Genomic DNA, 12,777 nt, shown 5'->3' on the forward strand with positions numbered 1-12,777 from the left:
TAAAGGAAATAGTTTAGAATCAGGCTCTGTTTTGTGGGGGTCCCAGTTGTCAGTTTCTCTGGGTCTGGATTGAAGGCACTTGAGACGGTAGTTCATATTCGGACTCAAGTGTTTATTATTTCTTATCAGTAAAACAGTCTCATTACTGTCAGTTCACCAGCTTTTCATTAGAAGGCACAAAATGGCCAACTATCTCTTTTTACAAGGTCTTTTAAGACTAAACTATCCAATTAAGAACTGACACCTAGATTATTTTCCCTTTTAACCCAATAACTGATCCCAAAGAGGCTGCAATGCAGACTTTTCTGCCCAATTAGAAAATGCCACCCAAAATCAGAAGAAGAAGGGAGAAGCATGAAGAAGAAACGCAGGACGACACCCTGTGCCCTCCATCTTGCTTCCATCCACAACATACTAAAAATCCCAAAACCTAAATTTCTCACCAAGTGATACACCTACACTACTCTCTATAATCTATTGCACACTTTTGTGGATTCTAGTTTGTCTTGAAGTCTAGGAAACTTTCTCCATGAATGAGGGTCGAAGTCAGTGCTCCCCAGGGGGTCAGAGCACCCCAGAGCAGATAGAGAAATATTCCTGGTGCCTTGAGTTTCCACAGTATTTGTTTGCAGATTCATACTGAACTAACTTTTTCATTACACTAGGGACTGAGAGGACATTGTTCTAGGCACTTTGTGAATAATGAAAGACCCTCTTTGCCCCAGAAATTTATTTCCGTGCTTTGACTTTCACTTTTATTTAAGCTGATGTGACCTTAAATGTCCAGTTTCCAGCATATTAAAAAGAATAAATTGGTATCTGGTTTATTGAATGTAGTGTGTGGAGTTTAAATTTCCCAAATCCAAGCAAGATGTCTTTTGCATATCTTAACCCCAAATAGCCAAAACAAACAAACAAACCAAAGCCCAAAAAACAACCAAGGAATAGAGCATGAACAGTGAGCATGTCTGAACTTTTCCCCTGTCACTAGTGCTGGAGAAAGACTGCTTTGCAAGGTTTAAAGATTTCTCAGCCTGTAAACTCACTTAATTCTCAGCCTTTCTCCAGGTTATCAGTTATGAAAGATTTCATTATAAAGTCTGGATGAATGGAAGCTGGAGAAGGACAATGTACTTCATGTCCTCTATTGATCAGACAATATTTCATCTTTGTGGAGGCAACAGTCTGTAAGTGCACTTAAGGCTTCTGCCATAAGTATATGATGATACTGAATCAGTTTTGCTTATAGTATGACCTGTAATTATAAGAAGGTCTGTCTTGTACACTTCAAGGGGAAGAAAAAACTGTATAGAAGAATACCTGTGCAAGAGGATGCAGATTTTAATACCTTGAATTTCAATCACTGCATTTTCTTCATCCTGTATCTCAAAAAAATAAATCTACAGATTAAAGTGACAGATTTTCATTGCTGGCTACTTTTGTTTTTATATTTTGCAATATTTTGTTTCTTCTTTGGATAGATAACAGAGGTTGCCAATTAACTCCAATGTTCAGAGGCTTCCAAATGCCAATTTTGAGAGTTTCTGACTTCATTTCCTTATGGACACAGGCATTCTCTTTTCAGGTTCAGTTTATGCTTAGGAGCAGACAGCTCGCATTGGCATGGCTGCAGTCTCAAGTCACTTTGTGTCTGTGCCTCATGTTTCTGGTCCCAAGAACACTTGGGAACACCGTGTAGGCTCTTGGATCTCTGCAGGTTGTCAGGTGTGAGGATCAGTGGCAGTCTAGACCTTGTAATCTCTGATGGATCAAGCTGACTCAGCCCAATTCTCAGTGCAGTGCTGGCATTTCCTAAGTGCTGCTAGAAGCTGGAAGTTCCTGGTCTGTGCCCTGTGTGCCCCTGAGTAAGGTTCTGCTACGTTCGTATTATCTCAAGTGTTGCACAAAAATATACTTCAGTATGAAAAGTAGTAAATGAATGGTTGGTTCCTACCGACCAATATTTTTCCTGCTATGTTGTTTATTTTAAAAGGCATTTGGTAAATTGCCTACTGTGAGTACTGTGCTATGGCATCTAAAAGGCAACAGAGACTTTTGCATCCAAGAAATAAAAAAACCCACCAGACAGGAAATTCTGGAGGTGGATAGGAATAGTAATAAAAATTCAATGTAGCTGCAATAAAATATGTGCAGAGTACATGTGCCACGTGCAGAACTCATTTTGTTATTTTAACCTCTAATTGGTTCTTTTATTCCGTATACCCTTATTCTCCCCAGTTCATTAGCAATTCATCAGAATTTCTACAGCACCTCTTGTGCCCTCTGTCTGGTTTTTAAAGGTTTTGGAAGCCTCTGTGCTTTTTTCCTGAGCACTTGCTGAGTCCTTCATCACCCATTTGTCCCCAGAACACCCAAGACTTCCGCTGGCTCTCTTATTAACGTGCAATGTTCAAAGTCTTTCAGCGTCTTCTGGATCTCTCTTTGGAAGAGTGACACTGTGACAAGAAGAACCTGTAATTAATGTCATATTAAGCTCAGAAAGGCAGGTGAGGGCATCCAGCCAGGAAAAGGTTCAAGGTGTAGCTGCACTTCCTGTGGTAGAAGGGTAGCAGCTTAGTCATGGCTCTTGATCATGGGCAGACAGAGGTCAGAGAAGTGGCTGGCACTCAGTGTCATTGCCTGATGTCTTCAGTCTAGGAGAGGCTATGGAAGGGTCATGACCAAGTACTGCAGCTCTTTGTATCTTGTTTGAAGAGAGAAAACTTCATGCATTACAACACTCTGTCCTGCTTTGTAAATACAAGCTTCAGTTTTTTAGGCTCATTTTCTTGCACAGACTACAGCTCCTTTGAGTCTCTACCATGGTTATCTTCATAATCTTTTTCTGAAGTATTGTATACATAAATCTGGGAACTGTATTAGTCTTTTTACTACTACTTGATTTTATTCATGAAGTATACTGTGAAAAATGTTATTTTAAAATCTCAATTAAAAAAACACGACTTACGATAGAAAAATAGTTATCATAGGAAATGCTTTCTCTAAGTTAAAGAGTTTTTCTTTGCCTGAACAATCAAAGTACTTGTAAAATGTATTGGCAGATCTGTATACCTATGGACAGAACTTCCTGATACATTGAGGATCATTTTGAATTAAACCAAGGCTGAATTAGTAGTGCAGATGTCCTCCAGATTCCCTGCATAGATGCATTTCCAGGCAGTGAATAGCACAGTTTATAGGATAAACTCATTTATCCTCTCGAGGCTTCCACAGATCAAATCTGACGCTCTGCCTTGAATCACTCTAAGTTCTTCTGGTTTTTTTCACAGGATCCTGCATTCGATATGCTGTAGGGCTTAGTTGTATTTTTTAATCACTTGCAAATAAAGAAGTCAGCATTTGTCTGCTATTGCTGGAGATGAATGGTGGGATAAGTAGCAACATTAGAAGTGGTGCAGAAGGGGATGTTAAAGGGTGGATGATGGAAATGTCCAAACCAGGAATATGTTGGGGGGACCCAGGGCAACCAAGGCTCTGCAGGGCCTAAGTGTAACATGGGGAAAAGGTTTTTCAGCACTTAGTGTTGAGTTTGGTTTTCAGGTACCGTAAGGGCAATAATCTACTACAAGGCTGTAATTCTAATATATGATACACTATTTAAATCCCATTTGGACAAATACTTTTATTAAGCATATCTCTGAACATACATTATACATTTGTTTTACAGTCACCCTTGGGAACAAAGTATCTGCATTAAATTTATGTGCTTAGAAACTAACACTATTTTCTGCAGTACATATAATCTTAAGAGTCTTAATAGACTGTAATCCTTTAGATTTATATGGTCCCTTTCCTCCTCAATATAAAAGCGGTGAGCAAATATTATGTGCCTTTTGTCATTTCTTTGAGATGATTAGCAAATACAAGGGACACAGTATCTGCAGTGAACTGATACACAATAATACTGACACATTTCAGAAATACTTTTATTAGTAGATATGTTTTTCAAAAATACATGGAGTGGTGTGACTTTGGAAAAGTAACTTTGAGATTATTCTTCTGGTGCTTCCAGGCTATATTATGTGTTTCAGATATTCAGAAAGTGAATACTGTATTGCCATCCTACTTTCATTTTGAATTATGGTTGAGTTACCTGCTTTGTAGTAGTGCTGTTTTGCTTAATAAATAGATTTGAGCAAAATACATTTCTGACATAAAATCTGTCCTCGGTCATTAACGCTGAATGGTTCTATCTTGGATAGAAAGCAAGTTTTCTGTTAGAGAATCCATTAATGTTAGAAAAATTATGTTCTAGATGGGATACTGATGATGTGGGGGAGGTGGAGATGGCAGCTGATGCTAGTGAAATTTCCCAGTTTAAGCTCAGTGAGAAAGTCAAGTAAGATAGGTTCAACAAAAAAAGTTTCCCCTTAGAAGTGGGGAAGCAGCATGGTTTTTCACCACCTGTTAAAGACCAGATCCAATTAGCAGGAAAAGCTACCTTGTATGATACAAGCTGACTTGTATCACAATTGGAATGCATAATTCTAAGGTCACACTAAGGGAAATTACGCTTCAGTGTTTCCTTTGGTTACATCTTTTGCTTTACAAAGAGTAAAGGTGTTTATAGATGAGCAATTAATTTTGCTCCAACTAGTTCAACTTGACCCTGAAATCAGAACTCCCATATTTCAATAGAGAGTAAGGAGAGCACTTCTGAAAGCCAGTCAGATGCCTGTGAATTGTGATCTACTTTGGATTTACAGAGACTGATTCACAAGATCTGCCCCAGGAAGATACCAGTTCTGAGTTTTGTAGCTGAGATACCCAGAGCTGAGGAAAAACCAGGAGTCAGCTCCCAAAACACAAGGCTTGTGAGCCTATGGGCTTTTGTAGTTAGTTTGAACGTAATATTCTAGTAAACCACAGACTGAGACCTGTTTGTAGCACTTCCTCTGGTAGGATTTAAGCTCCTCATAGAACACCTCTGCTAAGTGAGCGAGTACCATGTTCTCCACGTTAATACCTAGAGCTGAGTTAACTATCTCCAGACTTTGGTAATCTCTATTTTTTCATTTTGAGTTGTGAACCATGAAATTTTCAGTTTTTTGCAGTAATAGTCTGTAATAATTATTTTTGTATTTATAAAGTCTTATAAAGAATGGTGATCCGAGATATACGTGGAGATGAACTGCAATTACTCCTCTATGGGTGAAGCTTTTTTAGGTACAAATATCGTAAAATCTGGTGGGGTGAAGGCCCTTAAATCCCAGTAGGTATTCTGTTGCTGGAGACCTGTTGGAGATTTGTAGCCACACACCAATATTTGGCCTGACAACTAAAGGATGAAGTAAGAGCTTGGTGCTTGGGGGAAAAAAGCCCTTGCTAGGAGCTAATGAGGGCTGAAGTGAGTTTGAAAGGCACTCCAAATGAGCCCCGGAGCTCTTTTCAGTCTTCCGCCTTCCTCGGCTCTTTCCCTTTGCAGCAGCCGGTGCCAAGGCAGTGCCACTCGTGTTCTCCATGTGGAGAGGCTGGCGCGGAGCCCGCGGGGCGCGCAGTCCCCGTGGGCGCGGGCAGGTGTGGCGGCAGCGCTCGGCTCGGCCCCGCGTCCGAACCGGATCCGTGGGGGCCGGGAGCGAGGGCGAGGAGCGGCCCGGGGCTCCCGCGGCAGCAGCAGGAGCAGGGAGGAGCCGCCAGGCGCTGCCAGAACCCGGACCTGCCGCGGGGAGGGGCGGCCCCGGCTGCCGGCGCTCCCCGCTCGGGGCCAGTGTTGGGGTGAGCGGAGCAGCGGCTCCGGCTGCGGAGACAGCGGGCTCGGAGCCGGGGGATACCTGGATCGAGACCGGGCTGCCGCCTCCTTCCTGCCCATTTGCCCCGATTTGCGGCTGGTGAGTGGCCAGAGCTGCGTCCTGTTGGGTCGCTTTGGAACCTGGCCGTGCCTTCAGAAAGCGCGGGGATGGAGATTTAACTCTGCGTTATTTATACTGCAATGCTACTTTGTAATGTAAGTGGGCTCCTGGGATTGTGAGAGACTTTTCAGCTGGGTAGAAATGCCGGAGAGTTTAGCACCGGACTCTGCCTGCGCTGAAGAGCCTGGTGAGGAAGCAAACTTCCCCCCCGCCCCGACTCGAGATCCGGCTCTTGGGGTAGATACGCTGTGATAAAAGTGCTGTACGAGGTTTATCATTTGACCTTCAGAGCACGGCTCAGCGAATGGGAGAGTTTAAACCCACTCAAGCTTGGGAAATGAAGCGGGGAGGGGGGGGGGAACCAAACAACTCCCATGTTTACTTTTCGAAGAAAATTATTCTGGATTGATAGTGTAAAAGTGCTTTGCTGTGTTTTCTGTAGCCAAGTGCAAAAATGCTCTGTGTTTATCAAATAGGTGTGACTGCCAGTGTGTACCTGCCTGATGTGCCCTGACGGTCTCACTGATTCTTTGCCTTATTTAATGTACTGTAGAGGGAGATTATATTAGTGCTCCTATTAAAATTGGAAGAAAAATGCTAATATTAGTAACAATTCTTATTACTATGTTACTGTGTTCAAACACAGCTTTTAAATTTGGACAGAAAACAGTCTGATTCTAAGAAGATGGTGGAGTGGTTTGTTAAGCTCTTATGTAACATTTATATAGCCAGGGTGCTGGTAGGTATCGCTGGAGCTGTAGCTTAATGTGTTGCTTTTGTGTCCCTTTACAACTGTAATAATTTCAATGTTAGTCCCACAGCATAATGAAGTAAAAAACCTGTGGAACTGTCAATGCAAGTAACTCTTCTTACAGCCAGAAAGAGCCGTATTTTAATTTCTTCCTATCCTGTGTAAGCACATTAGAGCTATTTTGGATCAGAATATTTGCAATTACAAAAACTTTAAAGTCTTTCATATGGTAATGAAAGTCAGTAAGTTGTGTAAATAAGATTTAGTGCAATGACAGTGTGGCAGTTGTAAGCAATGTTTGGGGTTTTTTAACAGCTTTCTGGGCTCTTAAACTCTGCTGAGGTATACACCTACTTTCCAGAACTATGCACATTTTTTCTTGAAGTAGAATGGTTCCAATAATTTCTGATTCTAGCTGTATCTCATTCCAAAACTCAGAATATTTGAAGCTTTTTCAGACTTTAATACATTTTCTTCCATTTTCCCTACATAGATATGCTTTTTTTTTCTTTTTTTTTTTTTTTTTTTAAATTAAAACTTTAGAATCATACCAAACTTCTGGAAGAGAAGTCAGAGCTCCTTGTTGTTGCTTCTATCCATAGTCTGATTATATCTATTGTAAATTTTGACTTTGAAAAGACTTCGTAGTTAAAGCACTACCATTGATTTCTGTAGTCGAAGCCCTGCAAATGATTTCTGGAAATGGTCTGCTGTTGTTTGTTCTCTGTGCCAGAAGAAGTAACTTTAGCTTAAAAGCAAAGGAAAATCTGCTTCTGAGGGTCTGAAGAGGTTGGTTTTTCCCATCCTTTGCAGTCTTTCCCAGCTCTCTCACCCCACAGCTGTCTTTGGTGGGTTGGTTCTTGTCAGCTTGGCAACACTGGTTGCCAGTGCCCATCTGTACATGAGCCGTGGTGCTGGCATGGTGACATCTGGAAACTCCCTGTCACAGGAATTGCGGTTCCCGAGCCAGCCTGCGACACAGGAAATTAACTCATAGAGTCTCAGGTTCAGAACAGGACAGCTTCAACGCCTTGAAGGCTGTGGAGAGGGATGGCAGGGACAGCTGGCTCTCAGAACACTTGGAGGAGGGGAAATTTCCCCTCTACAAACCTCTTCTGCTTCATAATTGTCTGCTAATTACTACCTCATGGAACAAGGACTTAGATTGCTGAAAATCTGCTTGTTAATAGGGTGACATTAGTTGAGAATATGGGTATTTATAGACTGTGCAGAAAACACACTGACCATAATGGCATTTCTCAAAAATAGGAGCTGTGTTGTACCAATTCTCAAAGTGAAATGGCTGCATTAATAAATACACCAGGTAAACTTGCTCGTTGATGAAATAAAAATTTGAGACTTTCTGAAGCTGAAATGCTTATATTTAATGTACTTGAAATACCTGGGAAAAAAAAGGAGAACACAGGGATGGCTCATTCTGGGAAGCACCTGTATTTTGTACAGAGAAAGCTTTTCAGGGAAGAGGTAGGGGTTAACAGCTGAAATGGAAGAGCAAGAATTGAGGTATTGAGAGAAACCAAGCACCAAATATGATAGCATTGGAGTAAGAGCTGGAGAATTTGAAGAATTTCTAGCTGGGAGCCAAAATGGAGATCAACAACCGTGAAACATTAAAAAGCAGCTTGACTTGCTAAAGACCATTGCAGTGATAGATACGTAGACATCTCACATGAAACCCAGTATCAAACACCAGACACCACCTGTTACTTCTCTGGGCATGGAGAAAAAGCAAATATACAAAGAATTCTGGTAATGTGAAGGAGGAGCAAACCCTCCTTTAGAGTGGCTGTGCACTGGCTGGCAGAGCAGACGAAGGCTGGAGAGGATTTAACTGAGTTTACAGACAGTAAGACTGCTGGCTACATTGGAAAATTTCAGCATCTTGAAGGACTGCAAGGCCATTATCATATTTCATCTGGAAAGAGTCTCACCAGTTAGCACTGGGATTGTTAAATGTTGCTTATTTTAGAAATGCACTGCTTCTAGAATACAGCTGGTTTAGATGAATTTTTACATGAAAAGACATTTTTGTTACTTTGGACATTGTATTTATCTCATAACTATGATGCTTTGTAGCTGACAGGTCTGTGAAGTTCATAAAACCTGGGCTGGTTCAGCTGGCTGAGTGGTGCAATGCTGACTACAGCCGAAAAGTTTTAGGTAACTTTGAAATGAAATTTGAATTCTTTCCTACCTTACATGAAAAATCTAAAGTCTTACAACAGTTTAGTTTTCATTTTGTGCAAGATACAGATTTGGAATATTTTTTTTTTTCTTACATGGTTAAAAAAACCCTCAACACTTGGCTGTTCTCTCTGTTGTCTTCTAAAAATCTATAAATTATCTGTACTAATATATTAGGTTATACTAAATTTCCACTACGTCATTCCTTTTTGGATTTGCATTTCTATCATTCCCAATTGCAGACATTGAGTCCAGATGGGATTTGTTGAACCAATGTTTTTTTAAGTCTGGTTGGGTTTTTTTGTTTTTGTTTTTTTTTGTGGGGTTTTTTTGGGGTTTTTTTGTTTGTTTGTTTGGTTGGGTTTTTTTGGTTTTTTTTTTTCTTTTAAAGAAACTAAAATCAATGAAAAATTGTTTCAGTTGCAGCCAAAGGAGCAGGTGAACTTAATCCAAGTTTTAAAAGAACATGCTAGTTGGGGAACACCAAATCCCACATAGTTTGTGTTGTACAGGATTACTTTGTTTCCCGAAGCGCTTGCAATGCTTGTCTACTGGGTGAGCTGTTTTCCCTGTTAGCTCCACAAATAATAGATGGATTACTCCATAAAACTGTTAAGAATGAACATCGCCACTGCAGACCATGGTACATTCCAGATATTATGCTCTTCCAGGAGTTATTTTGAACTGCATGGCTCAAGTCCTTTCTGAGCAGTTACTGCTATCAAGAGTGCAGTAATTAAAGACAATTTTGGTTTTCTTCCTTTATCAGTCCAACTGGCATAATTTCTACAGAGATGATCACATTTAAAATACCTTGTGTCCAGCCAGAGACGTGGCATATATTAAATGTGTAGATTAACATTTTTTCTAATTGTATTTAATCTTCTATTAAGTAGAAGATTCTGCCTGCATTGGAACCTGTATTTTCTACCATCTCATTGTTCAGGCTACCTGTCCACTGCTTCAAAGCTTTCAGGTGTAAATTTTTATAAGTCTGAAACCCCCACTCTACTGGAGAATGCCAGGTCCTAGAGCAGTCTGACGAATGCAGCAAAAATGAACTTCAACATTGAAGGAATTCAGAATTTTCAAAGACTAAGTTTTCAAAGATTCCTATTTTTAGATTCTTTTTTTTCAAGGTCAGCATGTTCTTAGATTTCCCATCCCATGTCATCTTAAAAATCTTACTATGCTTTTATGTGTCACATCTTAGTTGGCTTATTTATTCATCCTCTAAAGGAAAGACTCTCAGTTAACTATTTCATTGGGCCAGTTTTACATCTCTCTAAGTTCCCAGTCACTGCAATTATGGCAGAGGAGACAAAATGCATTGGAGAGTTAAGAATATATTTTGGTGTGACAGCTGCAGGTAAAGTTTTGCTGTCAGTGGATTTACAGCCACTTCTGTAAAGAGGGACACAAATGAAGTACCACAGTACAGAATTTCTAATCCTCTCAAACATGAGTGAAACAAAACTCAGATGACATTAGCCTGGTCAAATTCAATGACTCAAAAGAGAAAAGTTACCAAACCAAATGAAAGCCCAGCTCACATTCTAGAGAATTGGTTTGAGTCCCAGTTCTTCATAGATGTGACTGAATAAAATATTTAATCCGATGGCTACCTTAGCATGCAAAGTACTCTTGCTTTAATGTGTCATTGAAAGAACTTCAAGGCAAACAGGTGCTTCCATTGCCTTTCTAAAAGAGTCCATAAAAATGAACGGAACTCAAGAGTTCCTCAAGGCTTAAGAAAAAAGAATGAATTAGCTCTATCTGTTAAAATTTTAATGTTTGAAACGGTTCATTAATTGTTTGTTCAACAGGAGAACAAACGCAGAATTATATGTTGTGGTACTGAGGATCTTTTCTTCTATTTAGTAGTTCTAAAACATTTCTGAACAAAAGGTACGCAGGTAGCTATTATATCTGTGGAAAATAAAGCATTTATCGTTGATTGTATTAAATGGAGGCTGCTGAGCTGTATGGACAAAAGTTACAATTGCCATGTCAGTGTTCTCAAGGGGCACAGATACACTGAAGGGCCAAGGCCATGTGTCTGTGGTGGGGTTGCCCAGCAGTTGCGGGCACGATGTTGGGCATCTGTGTTTGGCACAGAGATGTTTGGTTTCCTTCATGAAGTGGTTGAAAACAGCTACTGAAAATTAATGTTTTAAGTGTCCTGGATTTAAAGCAAAAGAATATGTGTCTCTCTTCCTGAAATATCAGATATTTGCAGTCTCTCTATCCCTTCTGTTCGATTATTAGAGTAGACAGTAATTTTGACCAGTGTACAGCAGTTTTCAAGTGATGATATGGATGAATCCAACTAACTTAGAAACAAATGAGCAGCATCACTGTGCAGCCTATCTTTATGTGAGTGAATGTAAAAATAAGCAGCCAGAAATTACAAAAATGCTGCCAGACACCTGGAGAGGAGCTTTCTCTGCCTCAGTGTCCAGCTCTCACAGTGTCCACTGAGGTTTGATGTTACCTGCAGTGTGAGAGAAAACCAGACTGCTGATACACAGTGGAATTTCACATAACTGATACATCTCTTCTGACCAAACTGAAGTTTAGCCAGCCCCTTGAATTTGCTCTCTCTGCTCAGCAGAAAGTCCTCCTTGGGCTTGACTTTCCTGGGCCAGAGGAGGGGGTACCTGTCAGGAATGTGTGGAATTGAAGGCTGGAAAAATCTGCTTGTCAAGCAGCATATTCTCCTCTTGTGAGTGGGTTTCTAAATGAAAGTGATTTCCCAGGGCATCTGGCTCTGCACATGATCTAGAACAAATAGCAGAGGATTAATTTTCGTTTCAGAAGTGGGGGATTTAGCTCTGTCTCAGGGAGATGCTACACGGGGGGCTGCCAGGAGGAGCATTCCAGTCTGCAAAGCACTTTGCTCAGAATTAGCATACAGGCAATTAAATAGCTCAGCTGGCTGGGCAGGCTTAGCTCTCTGAGCATTAAGCAAAGGTACCAGGGAAGAAAATGAGTTAGAAACTTCCTTGCTTATCTGCCTTAATCTATGTATGTTGTGTCTCCCTGCAAAGTTCAGTTGTCTATAATGCAAGCCTTGCAATTTGGACTTACAATGATGTTAATTAAATTCGGTATTAAAAAGTCAAAGCAGTTGTAATTAACTGATTCTGTTTTTTCAGGAAGTGTTCATTTATTCTTCTAAGTAGCACATAATTAGTGTTTTTCATGCTCCCTCCTCCCTCCTCCAGGTTCATGTAAATTGGGTTGCAAACTCTTATCTGAGTGTGGTGTTTGACCTTTCATGTTATTTATCAAAATAATGATCTCCAATTTACCTTTTTATCTTATTAAAACAAAGTTATAGTTAAGATGGGAAAAATTGGCTGCTGTAAGCACCTCACGCAAGTTTTGATCTTGAGCTGTGATCACTTCTACAATGTTAATAGTTCTCATTTATCTACACATTGCCTTTAAACCTTAGGAGAAAATCATATGCTTTATTCATATGCTTTATTTACGACACGTTACATTATGCACTGCCTTTAGAGTACATGTCGCCGAGAAGTGAAAGCTTCTCAATCAACTGTTATTCAATCCTGGGATTATTTTTTGTCAACCCGGTAAAAACATGTGATTGTATTCTATCTTTTTAGTATTCACAACCGTTCATTTTGAGCTTCTGCTAAAGATCTAATCTACTATTCATAAAATTTGATATGTCTCCTGAAATAGCTTGATTCATTCAAATAAGGCATATTAAAATTTCTTTATAAACATGAATATGCCTTGTTTTTAATAGAAATTGGAAAGGAGGTTACTGAAACCAGCACATTATTGGTTATTAAATAATCTCTATTGTGTGGGCTCATCTCCTGCAGTTTTTCAAAGCACACAGGTAAATTGCAGTGCAAGGTGTGGTGACAATGTTTATACCAAAATCTGTTTTTATAAATAGTGGCTATAGCTTAGTTT

At 40.1% G+C, this 12,777-nt stretch overlaps 1 protein-coding gene across 3 annotated transcripts in view; it reads left to right on the forward strand.

Annotated features, from left to right (window-relative positions):
• Window positions 1–5,508: 5,508 nt before the first annotated feature.
• Window positions 5,509–12,777, forward strand: part of DISP1 (dispatched RND transporter family member 1) — a 39,472-nt gene continuing 32,203 nt past the window's right edge. For 2 of the 3 annotated variants that reach the window (XM_077175942.1, XM_077175943.1), the window contains exon 1: window positions 5,509–5,849. The gene's annotated coding sequence lies outside the window, so the exon portion shown is untranslated. The remainder of the gene's footprint in view (window positions 5,850–12,777) is intronic. The other variant, XM_077175945.1, reaches the window with a different exon arrangement.

The sequence above is a fragment of the Agelaius phoeniceus genome, chromosome 3 (assembly GCF_051311805.1).
Source record: "Agelaius phoeniceus isolate bAgePho1 chromosome 3, bAgePho1.hap1, whole genome shotgun sequence".
NCBI classification, from domain to species: Eukaryota; Metazoa; Chordata; class Aves; order Passeriformes; family Icteridae; genus Agelaius; species Agelaius phoeniceus.